Below are 18,564 nucleotides of genomic sequence, written 5' to 3'. Positions count from 1 at the left end.
CTCTCCCCGTCGCAATGGCTTCCTTCTTCGGGATCGCCCTCCGCCCTACCCGCACGCTCCGCCCGCCCGCTCCGTCCGGGCGCCGCCGCGCTCCGTTTTCCCTGCTCGGCTCGCGCCTGGGAGGATCCGACTCAAGAGGGAGCACCGCGGCGGCGCCGGGAGGCCGGAGCTCGCCGCGCTGTCCGCCGGTTGTGCGGCCGCGAGCCGTGAGCCCGTCGGATCCGGCTGCGGAGCTCGCGGCTCGCACGGATCTAGCGACAGAGCTCGGGCTCCCGATCCGGCGAGCTCAAGCTCGTCGCGATCCGACGCGCCGGGGCGAGCCTCGAGCTCGCCGCATCCGGCGCCGAGTGAGATCGGCCGAGCCTCGAGCTCGCCGGATCTGGGCGGCAAAGCTCGCGGCTCGCCGGATCTAACGGCCGAGCTCGGGCCCCGATCCGAGCGAGCTCGAGCTCTGTCGCCGGATCCGGCGAGCTCCGGGGTGAGATCGGGCCGAGCCTCGAGCTCGCCTGATCCGGCCACCGGTCTTGGTCGGCCGGCTGGGCAGCCGGCCATCGTCACGCCAGAAGGAGGCGGTGGCGGGAAGGAGGAGGAAGAAGGAGGAGGAAGGAGGCGACTTGGGACGAAGGAGGAGGAAGAAGGAGGAGGAAGGAGGAAGGAAAAGAAAAATAAATAATAAATAATAAAAATTTCTATTTTAAAAATATAAATCATTTAAAAAATCATTTTTAAAAAAAATATAAATAAATAAAATAATTTTTTTTGGTCAATTAAAATATTAAAATTCAATTTTTGATATTTTTTCCAAACAATTAAATGAACTAACGAACAGCGGAAAATATTTTCCACTCAAATTTTAGATTTTGGCCGAACATCGGAAAATAGAGTCATTTTCCTGGAAAATGACTTCCAGGAAAATGTTTTCCGAAAACATGATATTTTCCGCGAAACGAACGGAGCATAAAGTGGAAAACATTTTCCTCACTCATGGCCCATTTGGTTCATCTTTGAAGAAATGCTTTGACAAAATGCAAATACTTTTGAGTTAAAGAGATTTTCCGAAATGCTCGAGTATTTGGCAAATTATAATTTAAAGTGCATTGAAAAGTGATTTTGATGTAAATATCGTTTGGTAAACCCAATATTTGCAAAGGGCTTTTATTTTTTATTTTTTAAATAAAATTAAATCCAATGAAACTCTACCGAGGCTGGCCGAGGTTGCATGAACCTAGATCCGTCGCCGGAAGGTTGCCTCAAGTTTTGCGACCTCGGTGGCGCCACCCAAGCCTCTCCGACAGCTAAATCTATGTCCGCATGACACAAGCAAGGTCACCCGGGTTGCGCGAGCCTAGATCTAGCTACCGGCGAGGCCCAAGCGACAATGCTTGAGGTCACGCAACCTCAATGTCGCCCGGGTTCGCACAACAACCTTTGCCCGGGTTCGTGCGATGACCTCAGCGATGCTTGCCCGGGTTGCGCGAGCCTAGATTTGGCAGCTAGCGAGGCTCAAGCGGCAACGCCCGAGGTCACTCGACCATAGGCAACCTCGTCGGCAGCCATATCTAGTTTCTAGCGATTGAGGAAACTCGATTAAAAAAAAAAAAAAAAAGTCAAGGGATGAACAGTAGAAGTTGACTCGCATTTCCAAAATACCGAAAGCCCAAAGTAGATTCTAATATTGATATTTGGCCAATGGACTTCTAAAAATACTAGCCAAATGCTCAATGTTTTCCCCAATAAGCTTTAGGGCTCAAAGCCCCTTGAGAAAGTTGAATCAAATGGGGCCTTATGATGCTACATGTTCTCCACGAAATTCAAGAACGAAATCTTTTACAGTAATTGATTGTTACTTCTTTACAAAATAAGCTATTTTATATTTCTTCATTATATATTCCTGATTTATGGTGGGTTTGGAAAAACTGAACCAAAGACATCCCTAAGAAGACAACAATCCACAAAATGCCGGGCTTTCGGGATAGGAAATTGGTTGAGAGTTGTCCAGATTTACAGCAAATGTCTCTTTTTGTTCGTGTTTGCTCCCTGCAGCCTATAAAAGCCCCCAAAACATTAACGATAACTCGATACTGTGAGGAGTTTGTTAATTGGTTAACGTCTGTTTTAACTTGTCATTCTTTAAAATTATCCATAATCAGCTCAGGACAGAAATTTCATCCTTTCTAACACGTTAAGTATCTGACTTCACAATAGTGATCGTCCACGAATCATTTAGACATGAAAGACAATACAATATGCAAAAATAGAAAACCTGTGTCGTTGTGCTAGCTCGGCTTTGCCCATGAACCTAATATTAATCTCCAAAACATAAGTAATTTCTCCAAGCACTTCATAGGATGTCCTCAGACTTTGGGGCTGTACATGCCATGTGATGATCAGCTGGGAGCAACATTTCACACTAGGATCCCGAGAAGCAGTATCCTATATTATTTATGATTCAAGGGGATGTGAGAAATTTAACAAGTATAGTCGGGTTTGATAATCAGACAAATTGATCCAGATACTAATCCACAGTCATGTATTTGACATTGGTGTAGAGCTCCGAAGCTTCCACTCCGAATGATGGCTCAATCTCGATGTTGGTTTGGACTCCTTTCACGAAAATAGAATGGAATACTGCCAACATCACATTGAGTGGAACTGCTGCCTTTGCAATGACTGGACAAGCTTTAAATCTTAGTGAGAACAAAGACGATTTATGCGCTTAAATCCTATAGAAATGCAGCCCTAACCTTGAATATTCTTCGAGCCTCCTCCTCTCGGAACATACACCCTCTTCGGGTCCCGCCGATCTTTCTCTCCCGCAATGACATGAGCTTATTGAAAGAGTAGGTGTTGGCAGGAGGTCTAATGTACAAAATTTTGTTCAAGGTTCTTGGATCATCCACAACTTTAACAAGATAGGTGCCAATGTCATCCTCCTTGTTAAACACTGCTGCATATTGATGTGGAGAGTTTTAGAATTTGGCTAATAAATAAATCACAAAGCCATTGATCTTCCAAGGTTTACTTTTAGCTCGAATTGAAGAAGAATTCTCTTGGTAAACGGATTCATCAGACAACCGGCAGGACAGTAATCATCAATATGTTCTTTCTCAACCAAATAAATAAAGAGAACCTTCACGATTCGACCACTAGGTGGTATTATGCCAAGATAAACCACAACACACTCGTATCATCTATTAGTCTCGACGGTGAAGACTAATGGATGTAAGAGTCTCAACATCTCCAGAAAAGGTCGTTGCCCCGGGATTCTCAAGCTTCAAGAACTGCCCCTCACACTAATCACTACTGTAATTAAATCGTGATTAATGTACAGAAATATCTTAAACTAATTAAAATGCACATTTCGACGAATTGCTTCTTACGTTTTGCATTTCCATCCCCTAAGATGACAACTTTTTATCTCTAGGGGGCTGTGACAATGTCCCGAGGTAGCCACTTGCAAAATAGTTAGAAGCCACATATGTATAAGGGATTCCCTCGGCCTCAACAAGGTGGCGGACCTTGGCCTTGATAGCATATACAGTTTTTGCTAGCTCCACAGCATGGACACGATCCCCATCATTTCCAAACTCCGAAGGCAAGAATCTCTAAAATGAAAATTAATTGAATCAAGAGATACATTTTTATTAGAAAGCAACAAAAACTAGAGCAAATTCCCCTCATCCAACAAACTTACATGAGTTCTACCAAAAATGGAAACCAAACTCATATGAGACTATATTTCACTTTTTCTTCAATATGTGAGCAAACAAAGAAAACAAACTTATACAAGACTGAATTTCACTTCTTCTTTTTTTCTAAATGGGCTATAATATAGTAAAAATGATTATAAGTGAATCAAGACTAGCCACTAGTGCTATTAGAAAAGTAGAAGAAAGAATTTGTGAGCATGCTACGCTACACTCATTACCGACCATCAACCCCCAAAGCAACAACTACTAAATTATCCACCAGTTGGGTTTTGAAAACTTATTTGCTATAATAATAATTTTACCGAAAAGACCTCTTGAAGGATTAGGTAGTTCATGTTTCCCTTTATTGATCAAGGAACAGGATACATGACCATAATCCATATAGAGTGCTTGAAACCTTTACTTTTTCAATGACCTAGAGTAAACCCAACCACAGTGAAGCCGGCATTATCCGCTACTTGGATTTGAAATAGTTAGCCTCAAATTTCACTGACAACTTCTACATAAAGTCATGACCGTTTAAAAAAGAAAGAAGTGTAGTCTACAAATAAATAAGTGAATCCATCCCATTTCATCAAAGTGGAGCTCACAGGAGAACGTGATGCGCTGATACTAGAAAAAAAAGGGTTAAGCTTGCACCAACCTATATCATCAGTCAAAGGCTAAATGAACAATTGTAACTTGGATGAAATTATTATAAACAGCACAACTTTATATTCCCGACTGCTTTGATGGCTGCAACGATCCTGTCTTGGTCCTCTACCCGTGCTCACCCCATAGCAGAGATTACCATGTCAACCTGCTTAATCGCAGTCAACAGAGACTCTTGATCGTATATGTCTACCTGAGAATCAAATAACCAAGAGCATTGACAAACGATCAATAAAGTCACCAATCATCATCAATAGATCCCATCTTGGCCAGTAGGAAGACTACGAAAAGGAGAGATATGAAGTCCGATGCAGATAAGATGTCAATACCTTCACTAGACGAGAAAAAGCATTATAAGAAATAAAGCATCCACAGAATTAGCATCCATACATTGCCTACTGATCTTTTATAAGGTTATAGCAAGGATTTGCAGTGACATCTGAATTACAAGTCAGTCACATTCACTTATATATACAAGCTCATCTAGGCAGTACATGATATATATATATATATATATATATATATATATATATATATATATATATTTCATTAGATTTGTCTTAAAATGTACTCTATTCGTACTTGGTATCGGCATGCGAAGCTGAGGTGATTTGTCGGTCAGTGTGAAAAATGACCGATAATACATGGGCAAATTACTAGAGGAGGGAAAGAGAAACACCAAATATCAACTCAATCTTGTGAAAGATTGAGATGAAAGGCGACTCAGATTCTACGGCTAAAGACATTTCTTGAAACGACGGATGAGATAAACGGTAGGGGACGCTTCGATTCCTCAAAGGAGCACCGAATGCGAGAAACGAACAGGATTGCATCGGAAGAACTAAATTGACACCTAAGCTCCTGAAACCTTCAGCGATGTTGGCCTTGGCGAGGTCAGAGAGAGTGGACTCCCTCACAAGAGCGAAGATAGGGTGACCAAACTTAGCACTCGCTTCCACGATGAACTTTCCGATGCATCCTCTGATCACCAGGACTCTGCTCTTCTCGGCCATCTTGGAGGGGGTTTTCACGGCGGAGGCGTCATTCTTCCCGGCAAACTTGATCGGTCTCTAATGAGTGCATGACAAACCAAAATTTCTGTTCTAGAAACAATTTAGTCTAGAATAGGAATCCTTTGATAAAATTATTTTATTTTTTTATTTCCGAAATAGATTTTTGTTTCAGAAATAGGTTTGAAATAGAAATCAGAAATAAAATTTTTCTATTTTTTTTTTTATTTCGGAACAGAAATGAGAAATAAAAATTCTTTTTATTATTTGTCCTTACTATGAATCGGTCGTCCATCCATTGTCGCCGACAACCATGGATGGTCGCTGTCGCCATTCGTTGGCCGCCGTTGGTCGCCGCCGCCGTTGCCACCGTCTTTTGCTATCTGTTGTCCTGGCTGTTTGCCGTTCATTGGCCACTACCGCGCCCGCCGGCGGCTAGCCACCGCCGATCGCCGACCACCGCGCCGTCCACTAGTTACTACCGTCCGAAAGGCAGAAATTTTGTGTAATTATAAATAAATTTCTATTTTTAGAATAAAAATTTTGTATTATTATCAAACGGATATTTTTGCTTAGAAACTCATGTATAAATAAAAATAGAAAAATCTATTTCTCTTTCAAAAATCAATTTCTGGCAAGAATGGTTATTATTCGCGCCCTAAAGTGACTGTAACTGGGGGAGAGAGAGAGCGCTAAAGGAGGATTCTTGTCTTTGTGACGGAATGGAGTGTCATTAAATGATTCCGGAAGGGCGTAATTGTCTTTTCATTGAAATAATTTTTCTTGCTGAGATAAATCCTTCATTGGAAAAAGGGTACATGGAAAGTGGGAAAATAGACGGAAGATAACGATTTTGTTTGATTTTAGTGATCAACTGAATTATTGTGAAGTAGGACAGATTTTAACTTAGCGAGGAAAAAAAAGAAAATTTAATTTTGATGGTGCTATAAATTTAAGTAATCATAATTGATGAGAAAGTAGTTGAACCACTTTTTCATGTTGACTTTTATCATGTGAAAAAGATAAGAAAATGGTGTGAACTCTACATTCAAATGGTAGCATGATATTATAGAGCTTCATAGCCGCTATGCTATTGTTTCAAGATTCAATAATTTTTTTCCTAGGAAGGTGATTACCGTTCTTTAATTAATTGGCCGACACAAGATTAATATATTCATAATCCGTAACCTCTATGGGAGAAAAAAGCAACATTACAAGTGTCGAAATATGGAATGACTAGTAAAAAGTTGTTAAACCTTTAATATGTCACCAATTCAATTTTAAATAATTTGATTTGGTCAATTTAGTTCTAAATTTTTTAATGATTTTCTTTACGATACAATCCTAAGTTATATTGACATCGATACGTGACACGCAATACGACATGACATTTCTTTAAAAAAAATTCCAACACATTAGGACACGTATATTAAATGTATACTTTTATTCAAATTCACAAATAAATAAATAATAACAATAAAATAGATTAGAATGATTTTAGAAGAAAATGAAAGTTAAAAAGAAAAGAGTCCTCATTTCTCCCTTTTATTATTTTTATTACTATTTATTTTTTTTACATATTTATATTTTGACTCCTTATTTATTAAAAAAATTAAATTGACTATGTCGAAATCGCATGTCAAAATTCACTGTGTCAAGAGAATTGACCACGTATCAAATTTTTCGACACCTATAAACTACATGTCGAAACATGTCAAAGTGTAATTCCAAATTCATGTGTCAATAGAATTGATTACATATCCAATTTTTCAACACTTGTTAACTCAAGCGTCAAAAACATATCAAACACTTGTCCGAATATCGAATACACCTCAAAAGTGTGGATACTTTCCAGATAAAATCAGCGTCAGCCTTCCAACAACGCTCACAAGAATTTTTTTTTGAAAATTTTAAAAATATATATATTATTTTCGCTCTCTTTTTTATCATTCATTTTCTTTTCATTTCTTACGTACTTTTTCCTCTTCTTCCCCCGTCAATCGCCAGGCCTCGGCGAAGACCTCGATGCCCTCACCAAGGATCGACCTCACAATTCACATGCCTGGGCCAAGGCTCGACCTCATCATTGGCAGGCTCCATTTCATTACCCACACCAAGGACGTACCACATATAATATACAAAAGTAGAGAAACCCGTGTTTAACTTTCAGCTTCCCATAGCTTGGCCCATAAAGCCATATCAAACTCCTAAACAGGAGTAACTTCTCTAAGCACTGCATAGATGCACACACATCGAATGTTCATAGCATGTCCTCGTCGCCATAAGTTGATCAACAGGAGTGACATTTCACACAAGGATCCTAACTAGCAGAATCCTATATTATTCATGATTCAAACCAATGTGAGAAATTTACCAAACACGTCAGTTTCGACTATCGACAAACTGATCAAGGTACTGATCCACGGTCGTGTATTTGACGTCGGGATAGAGCCCGAAGCTTCCACCCGAAAGATGGCTCAATCTCAAAGTTAGTGTGGTCCCCTTTCACGAAAACAGAATGAGATATGGACAATATCACATTGAGTGGAACTGCCGCCTCTGCAATATGACAATACAAGTAGACCGATTGACTTCAGAATACTTAAATCTCAGAGAGAAATAGACAATACACGTGCTTAAATCTAATGAAAACGCATCCCTGACCTTGAATGTTCTTCAGAACTTGCTCCTCTGGAACATAAACCCTCTCCAGGGTCTTGCCGATCTTTCTCTCCCACAAAGACACGAGATCATTAAACGAGTAGGTGTTGGCAGGAGGTCTGATGTACAGAATTTTGTTCAGGGTCCTCGGATCATCCACGGCTTTGATGGTATAGGTGCCAATGTCATCCTCCTTGTTAAACACCGCTGTGTATTGACAGGGAGAATTTTAGAATTTGGTTAATAACTATAAGCCATTGATATTCCTAGAGTTACGCTCAGCTCGCATTCAAAGAACTTTCTCAGTAAACAAAATCACTAGACAGCTGCATCCATATGTTCTTCCTCTCCCAACTGCGTTAAAATAACCTTCATGATCTGCCGCCTAGGCAGTATTGTGCCAAGAAAAACCACAGAACTTTCATATCATCTATTAATATCTGAAAGAGAAGACTAATGGCCAACATCTCCAGATACAGAAGATGCTTGGAATTCTCAAGCTTCAAGAACTGCCCCACTCTGATTACTACAATAATTAAGTTGTGAAAATTTCCAGAAAAATCTCAAGGAATTAAAATGCGAATCTCAAGTTGCTTCTTACCTTTTACATTTCCATCCCCTAAGATAACAACTTTATCTCTAGGGAGCTGTAGCCCCAAGCTGTGACAATGTTGGGAGGAAGTAACCCGCAAAAAGTTAGAAGAAACATAGGTATAAGGGATTTCCTCGGCCTCAACAAGGCGGCGAATCTTGGTCTTGATAGCAAATGCACTTTTTGCTGGCTCCACCGCATGGACACGATCCACGTCGTTTCCAAACTCTGAAGGCAAGAATCTCTGAGAAGAAAATTAATTGAATTAGAAGAAACATTTTTATTAGAAAGCAACAAAAACTAGAGCATATTCCCCTTATCCAACAAACTTACATGAGTTCTGGCAAATAAATAAAACATGAGACTGAATTTTACATTTTAATACGTTACAGCACGACCTTGATATTCCCAGCTGCTTTGATGGCAGCAACAATCCTGTCTTGGCCCTCTATTTGTGCTCGCCCCACAGCAGAGATTACCACATCGACCTGCTTGATTGCATTCAACAGACTCTCTTGATCGTATATGTCTCCCTGAGAATCAAATAACCAAGAGCATGGACAAACAATCAATAAAGTTAGCAATCATCAAAAAATCCTATTTTGACCGGCAGGAAGACTAAGAAAATGAGGAATACATAATCCGATGCAGATAAAACTTAATACCGATCTTCAAAATGCTACTATCCGTAGTATAACGCTCGTCCACACATTGCCTACCGATCTTCAAAATGCTATAACAAGGCATCTTACCAAAATGCATCTATACAGTACATAACATATGGAAATTTTCGGAAGATTTGTCTACAAATGTACTCGTTCGTAAGAGAAACACCAAATCGTAACGTGACTCCATCAACCGCGATCTCACGAAAGATCGAGATGAAAATCGACTCCGATTCTACTGCTAAAAACATTTCTCAGAAATGCGGAACGAGACATAACGGCAGGCGACGCTTCGATTTTTCTCGAAGCAGAACCAAAGGTGCGAAGCGAACACGATGGCACACGCACGGGAAGAACTACTCACGTGAACTAAAGTGACGCCGAGGCTCTCGAAACCTTCGACGATCTTGGCCTTGGCGGGGTTGGAGAGAGTGGACTCCCTCACGAGAGCGAAGGTAGGGCGACCGGACTTAGCACTGGCTTCCACGATGAACTTTCCGATGTATCCAGTGCCTCCGATCACCAGGACCTTGCTCTTCGCGGCCATCTCCGAGTGGTTTTCACGGCGGAGGCGCGGTATTTTCCGGCGAACTCGATCGGTTTTAGAAGCGACTCTGCCGTGACTGGAGAGAGAAGGGGGTATAAAAAGCGAGATTCCTGTCTTCAACGAACGGTCGGGCTTTTATAGATAGGAATTGGTTCTAGAAATTGTCCAAGTTCTTTGGACATGAGCAGGTCCCTAAAGGGCTCACGAGGAAATAGACAGGAGAACCGACCTGGGTGAAGATGTCCTGATTCATCATTTATGTAACGACGACCATGTAAATTGGCTTTTTTCAACGGTTTTTGATTTAATAAAAAAAAATTCTGATTGTCCAGATTCATGAAGATTTCTCGATTCATCATTCTCCAGATTCGTGAATATGTCCTGATTCATCATTTTCGAAAGGTCGAGGTATCTACAAAAGTCTTCGAAGCATTAATGAAGTTGGGACCTTTCAAGGCATTGACCAATTGGTGTAAATCCTGTTAATTTTTATAAAAGTATGAAGAAATTTAAAAGTAACACCTTTCAATACAATTATGATTAGATATTATAATAAAATTGCTTGCTTCAAATAATAAACCTCAAAGTTTCAAATCAAATTTAATAAGACTTAACATGTGCCTAAGGAGCACTCTTTGACATTTTCCTTTTATATCAGGATCAGTCGGTTTTTATCCATCTCCTTGATTTGGTAAATGGTCGTCGAAAAGTTCATCCAACTATAAACACTCTTAACATTGAGAGAGTTATGGCGACATGAAAATATATGAGCAATGGTAAAAACGATCGTCAACGGGCCACTTAAGCCTTGACGGCCCATGGGAAAAGAATTAGCCAACGAAACCTTAAATAGCATGGACATAATTCGGAGCACATTAAAACGTATTATAAGCTAAAGAAAAACCCTTTAGCGTGTTATCACTAACAAACAATTTTCAAAAGGTAGTTATATTTCTTGGTCAAGTACACCAGGGCCATTTCTTTTTTGGGGAGGGAAAAGACCATAAAAATTTCAAACTATACTCGCTCTTACACATTTACCTTAAATATTTTTGTATGATATTAAAAACCAAAACTTATACTTACATAACACATTTACTTTTTTGTCAAGATTCGGTTTATAAGGACAATTAAAAATCTCCCTACATGGATGATGGAAGGCAAAAGGTATTAACATGAATGAACCAACATTGTTTTAGCTAGAAAATCATTTGATGAACCTTGTTAGAGATAAATATGTCACACAGCAAGAAAATTTTTATAATAAATGCATCGCATTGGGCATAGTTTGAGGATTATTATGTTATAAAAAAAAAAGAAGCTTAGAGTAAATATATCACAGTTGACATAATTTGTATATTTTTTATGGCTTCTTTCTTTTCTTTTCTTTTTTTGATAGAACCCAAAAGAAGGGAAAATGCATGCGGAGGACAAGAGACAACTACATGTTGGGAAAATATGGCTTCGAATTGGGTAGAACAATGAAAACGGATATTTAGAGTACTCAAGTCGGACTTTGAGACGTGATATTACTTTCTTTAAAGATTTATTTGCTCCATAATGTTACTAATGGTCACCAGCAAATATCCTTAAGGATACAACAAAGTCTCAAAATTGAGAATACTAAATAGCAATTCTAGTATTTCTCTAGGTCTCTCTAGAAACAATTGAAAGAATGGTTATAGTTTTCAGAAGGAATGCTTGAAAAGATAAAAATGATCTCTTTTTTTTTTTTTTTTTTCCGAAAACTAACATGTAGATATATAAAACACTCTTAAAACATAGGCAACTCTTCATGAAAATTGCAAAAAATGAACAAATGCGTCCTTTCAAAAATTGTCCAGACATCCATACCACCGCCGCGGTGGCTCACCGGCAGGCGCTAGACTTCCATTGAGGAGGTTTAGTGTTCGAAGCTCCGCAACGCAAGTTGCAAGAAGGCTAGCTTTGAGTTTCTTGGCGACTTACCCAGTAGCACGTGTGTGTGGTGGCTAGCACGTGTCGCCCCCAGTGGTTTACCTTCGGCTGCTGGCCGTGCGGGGTTCCCTGGGTCACAAAAAAAAAAAAAAAACGAAAAAACAAAGACATCCATTTAGAAGAAGTTGAAAAAACAAACAATTGCAACCCTTCAGGAAAAGTTGCAAATTAAAAGAGTATCTTTTCCAAAGGTTGTCTTGAAAAGACACAAACACAAATTATGAATAATTTTTTAAAATAAAATTTCGAATTTTTATTTTAAATAATTTCGAAAATTCTCAAACAAAAGCAACCTTTGAATTGATTAAAATTAATAACATAACAAAAAAAAAAAAAAAAAGGGATTAGTGCTAATTAAACCGCGGGTGCGCTAAGTGCTAAGTGCGCCAAAATCGCCCAATTATTCACGCACCCGCACGCGGATATGGTGGGTCTAGCCCCACCCAATCATCCCTTTAAGTACACAAAGAAAATCCCACACTTATTAATTGGCGGCAATGCTCGCAACTAGAAGAATGCCGATGGCCGGACCGGGACAGGGGAGGCGAGGCGAGGAGAGGTTTTTTGCCCGCGGAACGACATCGTCTACGTTTCCTTGCAAGCGAGGCTCTTTCAAGGGAAATTTCACTTTGGTCCCCATAGTTTTGGGATCCTTCACTTTTCGACCAGTGTATTTTTGTCGTGATTATGGGCCCGTTTGGTTCAACTTTGAAGAAATGCCTTTGGCAAAATGCAAATACCTTTGAGCTAAAGGGTTTTCCAAATGCTTGAGTATTTGGCAAATTATAATTTAAAGTACATTGGAAAGTGACTTTGACGTAAATATCGTTTGGTAAACCCAATATTTGCAAAGGGATTCTATTTTTTTATTTTTTAAATAAAAATTAAATCCAATGAAACTCCGCCGCTGAGGCTATCCGAGGTTGCATGAACCTAGATCTGGCCACTGGCAAGATTGCCTAAGGTTGCGCGACCTCAGGTGGCGCCACCCAAGCCTCGCTGATGGCCAAATCTGTGTCTGCATGACACAAGCGAGGTCACTTGGGTGTGTGCGACCTTAGGCAACGCTAGCTTGGGTTGTCACCGGGTCGTGCGACCCAGTGGCGTCGCTGGGTTCCCACGACCTCGGGCGGCATCACTTGGGTCGCACAAGCCTAGATCCGGCTATCGGCGAGGCCCAAGCGACAATGTTTGAGGTCGCGCGACCTCAAGCAGCGTCACCTGGGTTTGCGCGATGACCTCGGCCGATGCTTGCCTAGGTTGTGCGAGCCTAGATTTGGCGCGGGCAAGGGGCCCAAGCGGTGGCACTTGAGGTCACCCGACCACGGGCAGCCTCGTCGACAGCCCGAGATCTCGGTTGCGGCAATTGAGGAATGCGGAAGATAAATTGAACTCTCGGTAAAAAAAAAAAAAAAAAAAAAAAAGTCAAGAGATGAACAATAGAAGTGGACTCGCATTTCCAAAATGCCAAAAGCCAAAGCAAGTCCCAATATTGATATTTGGCTAATGGACTTCTAAAAATACTTGTCAAACGCTCAATATTTTCCCAATGATCTTTGGGGCTCAAAGACTTTTAGGAAAGCCGAATCAAAAGGGGCCTTATGATGGCTGCATGCTCTCCACGGAATTCAAGAACGAAATCTTTTACAGTAATTGATTGTTTACTTGACAAAATAAGCTATTTTATTTTTCTTCATTAAATATTCCTAATTTATGGTGGGTTTGGAAAAATTGAACCAAAGGCATCCCTAAGTAGACAACAATCCACAAAATGCCAGGCTTTTGGGATAAGAAATTGGTTCGAGAGTTGTCCAGATTTATAGCAAATGTCTCTTTTGTTCATGTTCGTTCCTTGCAGCCTATAAAAGCCCCGAAACATTAACGATAACTCAATATTGTGAGGAGTTTGTCAATCGGTTTATGTATGTTTTAACTTGTCATTCTTTAAGATTATCCATAATCAGCTCAGGACGGAAATTTCATCCTTTCTAAGTATCTGACTTCATGATAATGATCGTCCACGAATCATTTAGACATGAAAGACAATACAATATACAAAAATAAAAATAAAAACCTGTGTCGTTGTGCTAGCTCGGCTTTGCCCATGAACCTAATATTAATCTCCAAAACATAAGTAAGTTCTCCTAGCACTTCATAGGATATCCTCAGACTTTGGGGTTGTACATGCCATGTGATGATCAGTGGAAGCAACATTTCACACTAGGATCCTGAGAAGCAGCATCCTATATTATTTATGATTCAAGACGATGTGAGAAATTTAACAAGTACAGTCGAGTTTGATAATTAGACAAACTGATCTAGATACTAATCCACAGTCGTGTATTTGACATCGGTGTAGAGCTCCGAAGCTTCCACTCCGAATGATGGCTCAATCTTGAAGTTGGTTTGGACTCCTTTCACGAAAATAGAATGGAATACTGCCAATATCACATTGAGTGGAACTGCCGCCTTTGCAATGATTGGACAAGCTTTAAATCTTAGAGAGAATAGAGACGATTTATGCGCTTAAATCCAATAGAAATGCAGCCCTAACCTTGAATATTCTTCAGAGCCTCCTCCTCTGGAACATACACCCTCTCCAGGTCCTGCCGATCTTTCTCTCCCGCAATGACATGAGCTCATTAAAAGAGTAGGTGTTGGCAGGAGGTCATGTACAGAATTTTGTTCAAGGTTCTTGGATCATCCACAACTTAATAGTATAGGTGCCAATGTTATCCTCCTTGTTAAACACCGCTGCATATTGACATGGAGAGTTTTAGAATTTGGCTAATAAATAAATCACAGAGCCATTGATCTTCCTAAGGTTACTTTCAGCTCGAATTGAAGAAGAATTCTCTTGGTAAACGGATTCATCAGACAACCGGCAGACAGATGCATCAATATGTTCTTTTCTCAACCAAATACATAAAGAGTACCTTCACGATCTGACCACTAGGTAGTATTATGCCAAGATAAACCACAACACACCCATATAATCTATTAGTCTCTGACGGTGAAGAATAATGGATGTAAGAGTCCCAACATCTCCAGAAAAGGACGTTGCCCTGGGATTCTCAAGCTTCAAGAATTGCCCTTCACACTGATCACTTCCATAATTAAATCGTGATTAATGTACAGAAATATCTTAAACTAATTAAAATGCACATTTCGACGAATTGCTTCTTACGTTTTGCATTTCCATCCCTAAGATGACAACTTTATCTCTAGGGGGGCTGTGACAATGTCCTGAGGTAGTCACCTGCAAAATAGTTAGAAGCCACATATGTATAGGGGATTCCCTCGGCCTCAACAAGGCGGCGGACCTTGGCCTTGATAGCATATACAGTTTTTGCTGGCTCCACAACATGGACATGATCCCCATCATTTCCAAACTCTGAAGGCAAGAATCTCTAAAAGAAAATTAATTGAATCAGGAGATACATTTTTATTAGAAAGCAACAAAAAACTAGAGCAAATTCCTTTCATCCAACTAACTTACATGAGTTCTGCCAAAAATAGAAACTAAACTCATATGAGACTATATTTCACTTTTTCTTCAATATGTGAGCAAACAAAGAAAACAAATTTATACAAGACTGAATTTCACTTTTTTTTTTTCTAAATGGACTATAATATAGTAAAAATGATTATAAGTGAAGCAAGACTAGCAACTAAGTGCTATTAGAAAAGTAGAAGAAAGAAAACTGAAGATTTAATTGTTAGGGCAATAGCTAGATAACTTTGTCAAGTATAAAATATGCAAAGACGCTGCTTGCTTGGACACTTTTCGCAAGAAATAAAATATCAGGTAAGTCCATTGCCTTTTGTGAGCATGCTACGCTCCACTTGTTATTGACCATCAACCCCCCAAAGCAACAACTACTAAGGCACGTTTAGTAACGTTTCTATTAAAAAATTGTTCAAGATAATAGAAATAGAAAAACTACTTCTGTTCTGAAAAATAATTTTTGAACAGAAGAACGCGTTTGGTAATCGCACAAAATTTATATTCTTGGAATAGAAAATAATATAAATACGTTTGGTAAACTTATATAAATTTTTTGTTTATTTTTTATTTTTTATTTTTCTTCCTTTTGGTCGACGGCCTCGCCGGATCTCGAGCGAGCTCGAGGCGACGCTTCAGCGAGGTCACGGCCCTCGACGCCTGGGCCACCAGCCAAAGAAAAAAAGAAGAAGAAAAGAAAGAGAAGAAAAAAATAGAAAAGAGAAAAATTGTTTCTCAGAGGTGTTCTAGGAAAACAAGAAACAAGATTTTCTTGTTTCTTGTTTTTGTTTCAAATTTGTTCCTGGGAACAAAAGTGTAAACAACGTGTTTATGTTCTTTTTTTGTTTCCCCGGAACAAAAGAACATAAATTGTGTTATGGGGAACAAAAACAAAAGCCAAACAAATGGGTCCTAAATTATCCACCAGTTGGGTTTTTCAAAACTTATTTGTTATAATAATAATTTTACCGAAAAAACCTCTTGAAGGATTAGGTGGTTCATGTTTTCCATTATTGATCAAGGAACATGATACATTACCATAATCCATATTGAGTGTTTGAAACCTCTTACTTTTTCAATGGCCTAGAGTAAACCCAACCAAGTGAAGCGGCATTATCCGGTACTTGGATTTGAAATAGTTAGCCTCAAATTTCATTGACAACTTCTACATAAAGTCATGACCGTTTAAAAAAGAAAGAAGTGTAGTCCACAAATAAATAAGTGAATCCATCCCATTTCATCAAAGTGGAGCTCACAAGGAGAACGTGATGCGCCGATACTAGAAGAAAAGGTTAAGCTTGCACCAACCTATATCATCAGTCAAAGGCTAAGGGGGTGCATGATAACCAAAATTTATGTTCCATAAATAATTTTTCTATTCAGCACTGTTTTGGAATAGAAACTTGTTTGATAAACCTAATCAGTTTTCTATTTTTGGAATAGATTTCTATTTCAAAAATTAATTTGGAAGATAAATCAGAAATAATTTCTTTCACTAAACCCTAGTTTCGGTGAGTCCTCCCTTATCTTCTCTACGTCTCTGCCTCCTCCTCTTCCTCCTCCGCCTCTCCTCATTTTATTAAAAATAAAAATAAATATATTCATTTTATTCATTTAAAAATTAAAATAAATTTATTTAAAATAATTTATTTATGATAAATAAAAATAAATTATTTTTAAGGATATTTTAATTTTAAAATAAAATGATATTTTTATTTTATTTTTTATGATTTATTTTATTTTATTTTATTTTATTCTTTACTTTTTTTTTGTTACTAAATCATTTTTATTTTTTATATTAAAGGTTGTCGATCGTCCTTTGCCCGCCATCCGAAAGGAAAATTTTTTTTGTCGTTATCAAACGGTTATTTTTGTTTAGAAACTCTTCTAGAAATAGAAATGAAAAATCTATTTGCATTCAAACTATTTCGGAACATAATGGTTATCATGTGCGCCATAAATGAACAATTGTAACCTGGATGAAATTATTATAAACAGCACAACTTTATATTCCCGACTGCTTTGATGGCTGCAACAATCTGTCTTGGTCCTCTACCCGTGCTCACCCCATAGCGAGAGATTACCATGTCAACCTCGCTAATCGCAGTCTACAGAGACTCTTGATCGTATATGTCTACCCGAGAATCAAATAACCAAGAGCATTGACAAACGATCAATAAAGTCACCAATCATCATCAATAGATCCATCTTGGCCAGTAGGAAGACTACGAAAAGGAGAGATATGAAGTCCGATGCAGATAAGACCTCAATGCCTTCACTAGACGAGAAAAAGCATTATAAGAAATAAAGCATCCACAGAATTACCATCCATTCATTGCCTACCGATCTTTTGAAAGCTTATAGCAAGGGATTTGCAGTGACATCTGAATTACAAGTAAGTCACATTCACTTATAGATACAAGATAATCTAGGCGGTACGTGATATATGGAAGTTTTCATAAGATTTGTCTAAAAATGTACTCTATTCGTACTTGGTATCGCCATGCGAAGCTGAGGTGATTTGTCAGTCGGTGTGAAAAAGGACCGATAATACAGGGGCAAATTACTAGAGGAGGGAAAGAGAAACACCAATATCAACTCAATCTTGTGAAAGATTGAGATGAAAGGCGACTCAGATTCTACGGCTAAAGACATTTCTTGAAACGACGGATGAGATAAACGGTAGGGGACGCTTCGATTCCTCAAAGGAGCACCGAATGCGAGAAACGAACAGGATTGCATTGGAAGAACTAAATTGACACCTAAGCTCCTGAAACCTTCAGCGATGTTGGCCTTGGCGAGGTCAGAGAGAGTGGACTCCTCACAAGAGCGAAGATAGGGTGACCAAACTTAGCACTCGCTTCCACGATGAACTTTCCGATGAATCCTCTGATCACCAGGACTCTGCTCTTCTCGGCCATCTTGGAGGGGGTTTTCACGGCGGAGGCGTCATTCTTCCCGGCAAACTTGATCGGTCTCTAAGGAGTGCATGACAAACCAAAATTTCTGTTCTAGAAACAATTTAGTCTAGAATAGGAATCCGTTTGATAAAATTATTTTATTTTTTTTATTTCCAAAATAGTTTTTTGTTTCAGAAATAGGTTTGAAATAGAAATCAGAAATAAAATTTTTCTATTTTTTTTAAATTTCTGGAATGAAATGAGAAATAAAAATTCTTTTATTATTTGTCCTTACTATGAATCGTCGTCCATCCATTATCGTGACCACCGTGGATGGTCGCTGTGC

General features: G+C 39.2%; 3 pseudogenes; all 3 read right to left on the bottom strand.

Annotated features, from left to right (window-relative positions):
• Nucleotides 1-2,494: 2,494 nt before the first annotated feature.
• LOC120290947 lies at nt 2,495-5,374 on the bottom strand (annotated as a pseudogene).
• Nucleotides 5,375-7,753: 2,379 nt separating this feature from the next.
• Nucleotides 7,754-9,887, bottom strand: LOC120290175 (annotated as a pseudogene).
• A 4,230-nt stretch (nt 9,888-14,117) lies between these two features.
• On the bottom strand, nt 14,118-18,340 carry LOC120290949 (annotated as a pseudogene).
• Nucleotides 18,341-18,564: the final 224 nt, after the last annotated feature.

This window comes from Eucalyptus grandis, chromosome 2 (assembly GCF_016545825.1).
Source record: "Eucalyptus grandis isolate ANBG69807.140 chromosome 2, ASM1654582v1, whole genome shotgun sequence".
NCBI classification, from domain to species: Eukaryota; Viridiplantae; Streptophyta; class Magnoliopsida; order Myrtales; family Myrtaceae; genus Eucalyptus; species Eucalyptus grandis.
The sequence above is the reverse complement of the archived record's forward strand: the minus strand, read 5'-3'. Positions and strand labels throughout refer to the sequence as shown.